The following is a 6104-nucleotide window of genomic DNA, read 5'->3' as shown; positions in this document are numbered from 1 at the left end:
CACCCTGCCCTACAGACTCTAGGTATCAGCCACACTCTGGATTTTGAGTGGAGGCCCCTTGGCCCTAGGCTTCAGCTCCACCTTCCAGGCCCACTGGGACGGCAACTCTGCTCCCTCAGCTTTAGACGCACAATTCTCCTAGTCCATCTAAGTGGTGACTCCACCCTTGGGAACACCAGAGGCCATGGCTCCACCCTTTGAAACCTCTGAGGTCATGGCCATAACTTCTGAGACTGAAGCAACTCAGCTTCTTGTGTTCCTTGTCTCTTCAGCATCTGTTTCCTGGTTTCTTGGCCTCTTGGCCCTGGGGCCTCATGCCTGCATCTGCAGTGCTAGGGCAAGTGTTCCAAAGCTCAGTAGCTCCACCAATAAGTGCCCGGAGCACCTCACTCCACACAGGCACTCAGCTCTCTTGCTCCAGCATCAGCTCCAGCGCCATCTCACGCTGGTCTCCTGGTTCTGCTGCTGCTGCTTCTCTGCGGCTGCTTTTCTACCACTGCAGGTTCTCTGCTGCTGCTGTCGCAACTTTATCCATTCACAGTTTCAAAACCGCTTCCACATTTTAGTTGTCTGTTACAGCAGCACCCCACTCCTGGTACCAAATTCTGTCTTAGTTATCTAGTGCTGCTGTAACAGAAATACCACAAGTGGGTAGCTTTAACAAAGAGAAATTTATTTCCTCACAGTAAAGTAGGCTAAAAGTCCAAATTCAGGGTATCAGCTCCAGGGGAAGGCTTTTTCTCTCTCTGTCAGCTCTGGAGGAAGGTCCTTGTGCTCAATCTTCCCCTGGTCGAGGAGCTTCTCAGGTGCAGGGACTCCTGGTCAAAAGGAGGCACTTTGCTCCCAGCACTGCTTTCTTGGTGGTATAAGGTCCCCCTGTCTCTCTGATTGCTTCTTTCTTTTATATCTCAAGAGATTGCCTCAAGACACAATCCAATCTTGTAGGTTGAGTCCTGCCTCACTAACAACTGCTGCCCACCCTCCATTATTAACATCATAGAGGCACGATTTACAACATATAGGAAAATCACACAATACCAGGAATTATGGCACAGCCCAACTGATACACACATTTTTGGGGGGACATAATCCAATCCATGATACCATTTTTCAGGCCTTTGTAAGGATTAAATATTAGGTAATATAAAATGCCCAACACACAGTAGGTATTCAACAAATGATAATTATTAAAAAAATGGGGAGCCAACAGAACAGAGTGCTTAAAAGCTTCCATTTCAGAGACCCAAAGATTAAATAAGGTTTAACATCTAGCTCCTCTATCAACTCCTTAGCTATGTGACAGCTAAGCCTGGATGATCTCCCCTGGATTTGGTTGCTTTGGGCCAAAAATGAAGGTGAGAGGTTGAAGGAATGTTCATTAGCCATTCATTCATTCATTCAACAAATGATTGAGCAGTTACCATGGGCCAAGCATTGAGCTAGATGCTGAGGACAGAGGAGTTCTTGTCCTCCTGGGATTGACTGTCTTGTGATTGAGAATATACAAGTAAACAAGGACAAATGGTGACGTCCTATGAAGGAAGTAGACAGGGTGATGTGGTACAGAATGATGGGGGAAATCTAATTGGATTTTTTTATAACAGCTTTATTGAGGTACAATTCATATACCATACGATTCACCCATTTAAAATGTACATTCAATGATTTTTAGTATATTTACGGAGTTGTGCAACCACTGTCACAATCAATTCTGGAACATTTTCTGACCCCCAAAAGAAACCCTTGTACCCATTAGCAGTCACTCCCTGTTTCCCCCCAGCCTCCTACTCTTCCCAGCCCTAGACAACCACTAATTTACTTTCTGTTTCTATGGATTTTCACCACATTGCATCTAAATGGAATCATATAGTATGTGGTCTTTTGTGACTGGCTTCTTTCACTTACCATAATTTTTCAAGGTTCATCCACATTGTAGCATGTATTAATACCTCATTGCTGTTTATTATCAAATCATGTTCCATTGTATGGATCTTCTATTACATCATGCTACCTAGATGTTGTTCAAAGCCATGGGATTTGAAGGTGGAGAGTCCGGAGATGGGATGGGGGAATAGAGGGCTTCCACCCTGGACTCAAGACTAAAGTCTCCTTCTCCCAGTCAGAGCTTCCCAGGCAGACAGGTTTCTACTCAATGCAAAAAGGCAATGCCAAAGAGACTCTCTGAGTGGTTCCACCTGACCGCCTTTGCTCCAAATTGCTACAGCTTCCTTTGGTTGTGTGCATACTCTCCCAGGTCACCCAAGGATATGGGCTAGTCTTTTTCCCAGGTGGGAAACCACTGGCTCTGGGTTCTGGGGGTGGGGAACACTCTACAGAGGCCACCTGGGAGTTTGACCTTTAAATGATCCCGGAGAGGAGAAAGCCTGTAACATAAATATTGATTTTTTCATTATTACAGCAATGAGCTTTTGGCTCAGGATCAAAGAGACCCACCTGGCTCAGGGAACCGGTGGCAAAGTGGAAGGAACCACGTGGCTGAGAGGCTAGAGGCTCCCACGTTGTGGAAGGATGGGCATATGGAGCCAGCAGTCTTAGTGCAGACCTGGGACTAGGCATTGGAGTAGGGGAGGCTGTGGAGTACAGGCTTCAGAGTCTGATCCAGATTCAAATTCCAATCCTAGGTTACTTAATCTCTCTGAGCCTCAGTTTCGTTACCTGTAAAAATGGCGACAAAAGTAGGGCCAACCTAGCAGGGCTGTGGTAAGGACAGATTATGATAATAAGTCTGCCACTTACTGAGTACTTTTCATGTAAATATTATGTTTTATCCCTTTTAATGGTCATAACGGAAACCCTGGTGGTGTAGTGGTTAAGTGCTACGGCTGCTAACCAAAGGGTCAGCAGTTTGAATCCTCCAGGCACTCCTTGGAAACTCTATGGGGCAGTTCTACTCTGTCCTATAGGGTCACTATGAGTCGGAATCTACTCGACGGCACTGGGTTTGGTTTTGGTTTAATGGTCATAACAACCTAATGTTATAATCAGTCCTATTTTATAGAAGAGGAAACTGAGAAACAAGGTAGCTTTGTTCAGCTAGAAGTGAAGTTGCTGTGTGTAACCCAGGGAAAGGAAAGGTTTCTTATTATTTTTCTTCCAGTTGCTCATCCAGGCTCAGCTCATGTTACCAGCCACTCCTGCCCCCATCACGTGTCACAGAGGCGTTTATTTCCCCATTGCCAACAGACCTTAGTTGATTTCTGAAACCAGCCCTTGTCAGGTTGGTGCCAACAGAAAAGCAAGCTCCAGTGGAGATCACTGGGCAAGGGTGGTGGGTGCGCAAGGCCCCTGGTCCCTCTCCGGGCTGGAGGTGGGGACAGCACCTTCTCCTGCTGAGGTGGGAGAGGCCACACAAAGGGTGCTCTCCATGCAGCAGAGAACCCCACCTATGCCCACGCTTTTGCCCTCTCAGTCTTGCCAGCCTCCTGCCTGGCTCAGGCGCTGAGGACCCTGGTCTCTAGCGCAGGCACCCCCAAAGGCTCCCCAGGGGCTGCCCAGGGCCTAGGGAAGAAAATAAGAGAACTACTAGTTATGAGTGGGGGCAGTGGTGGTTCAGTGGTAGAATTCTCGCCTTCCGTGGGTGAGATCTGGGTTCTGTGGATCACAGTGGTCTGGTCCCATTGTGCATAGGGCCCCAATGAGTCAGACTCGAAGGCAGCTAACAACATTTACTATTATATTTAACCTATCTTTTTAAACATACCTATTTTTTATACTGGAAACCCTGGTGGCGTAGTGGTTCAGAGCTACGGCTGCTAGCCAAAAGGTCAGCAGTTCGAATCCACCAGGTGTTCCTTGGGAACCCTATGGGGCACTTTTACTCTGTCCTTTAGGGTTGCTGAGTCGGAGTAGACTAGATGGCAACGGGTTTGGGTTTTTTTTTTTTTTTTTTTGTATACTCCACTAAGTATTGTTCCCAGATAGTTGTATTAAATCTCCAACTCTGAGAGCTGACATAACTATTTTAATCCTATAGTTCTGTCAGCTGTTATTTTATAAATATTCTGTCTAAGATGGTTCATATATAATGCAAATGTGTCCAGAATTATTATACCTTTTTCACCTATCCGTCCCTTTACTAGTATATAAAGTCCTTCTTTGTCTTTTTCATATTTTTCATCTTAGATACTAATTCGTCTGGTGTTAAAATTGCTCCCCTGGTTTTCTTTTTGGTTCACATTTGCAGACCTTTATTTTCAACACTAAATATTTTTAAACATTTCTTGTAGACAATATATTGCTAATTTTTTAAATGTAGGGAACAGTTAAATCCACACAAAATAAGGAGTAGAAAAGTGGAGGTGCCATTGTCCACGTGTGCGTGTTTCTCTCCCACTGAGGCCTTGGGGAGAGGTCCTTGACCTGGTGTTTCACCACTGATTCGTTCTTTAGCTATGTTTGTTCTACTATTTTACACGTGGGATCACCATGAGTCAGATAACTAGATGGCAGCTAACAACAGATTAGGTTGTTTATTTAAACTTTCATCGCCACAGTCTCTAATTCATACTTCTTTGTAATTTCTAATTCTTGCTTCATGTTCCCAGTATCCACCCCCTACCTTCTGCCAACTTCTTAGGAGCCAGGTGGTACAAAGAAGCGATTTGACTGTCAGGGATGGAAGCCTAAGTCTGTCCCCAACGGAGGCTCCTTATTTCACAAATGAAGAAACCGAGGCCCAGAGAGGGGAAGGAGCTTGACCAAAGGTATAGAGTTAGCTAGCAGTGATGACAAACGAGAGAACAGGACTGTGATCCCCAGCCCAGGAATCATTCCATACCATGCCAGCTTAAGGCCAACTTTAATTAGATAGCCATATCAAAACAAATGAATGTTATCTTCTATCTCATACCATACACAGATAACAATTCCAGGTAGCTTGTTGATTTAATTATGAAAAGTCAAAAGATAACCTTCTAGAAGGCTACACAGGATAATAGTTCATGACTTTGAGGTAGGCAAACATTTCTTAAACAGAACACAGAAAGTACTAACCCATAAAGGAAAAGACTGATAAATGGAACTATTAAAGCTAAGAACTTACATTCACCGAAAGATACCATTAAGAGAGTGAACAATTTTCACTGCAGCACTTCACAAAAGCCAAACGGTGGAAACAACCAAAATGTCCATCAACAGATAAATGGATGAACAACAACGTGTGGTATAGCCATACAATGAGATAGTATTCAACCATAAAGAAAAATGAAGCCCTGACACATGCTACTGAGACCCCAGCCTCTGGGCACCATTACTGACCCTGAACTTGTAAGTAAAGTAGCATGAGCCACCTCTCCTTCTAACTTGTTTCTCCAGATGTTTTTTAGGCAATCTGTGACCAACTTCCTGCCCAAGAAAAACAAGACCCTGGGGTCTGCAGACCACAGAACCAGTTAAGACCTAATCTGGACCACCTGACATGCACAGAACCATCAACCCATCCTCTGGGTGACCCCAGAAGCTTTCTCCCACCAGACAGAACCAAACTTTAGTGGCCCAAGATTGGGGAAGACTTTCAGAAGCGAGGGGTCCAAGCCTAAGTTCCAGTTTAAGAGAATCCCCCCTCCACTTTTAGACTGAACAAGCGCAGACAATGGAACTGCCCCAGAAATATCTTTTTCAGGCCAGACCAATCAACAACCTTGTTCCTTTCCACTAGGACCCTTCCCCTAATAAATACCATTGTGGTCATTGTTCAGGGAGCCATCTTGGTGACGAAAGTCTCAGTGTGCTTCTTTGCTTGGCCAACCAAATAAAGCTTCTTCTTTTGCTTTCACATATTTCGTGTCTCTACGACCATGCTGAGCAGAACTGGAACAGTCCAGTTACACTACAACATCGATGAACCTTGAAAACATTATGGGGTGAAAAAAGGCAGTCACAAAAGGACAAATATTGTATGATCCCATTTATATGAATATCTAGAATTGGCAAATGTACAGAGACCAAAGTTTATTAGTGGTTATCAGGGGCAGAAGGGAGGGGGAAAGGAGGGACTATTGCTCAGGGAGCACTGAGTTTCTGTTAAGTGTGATGGAAAAACTTGGAAATCTTGGTGGCATTCACCATGAGTACCTAACCTCCTG

The sequence above is a fragment of the Elephas maximus genome, chromosome 21 (genome assembly GCF_024166365.1).
Source record: "Elephas maximus indicus isolate mEleMax1 chromosome 21, mEleMax1 primary haplotype, whole genome shotgun sequence".
Taxonomy (NCBI): domain Eukaryota; kingdom Metazoa; phylum Chordata; class Mammalia; order Proboscidea; family Elephantidae; genus Elephas; species Elephas maximus.
This window is presented reverse-complemented; position numbering follows the sequence as displayed.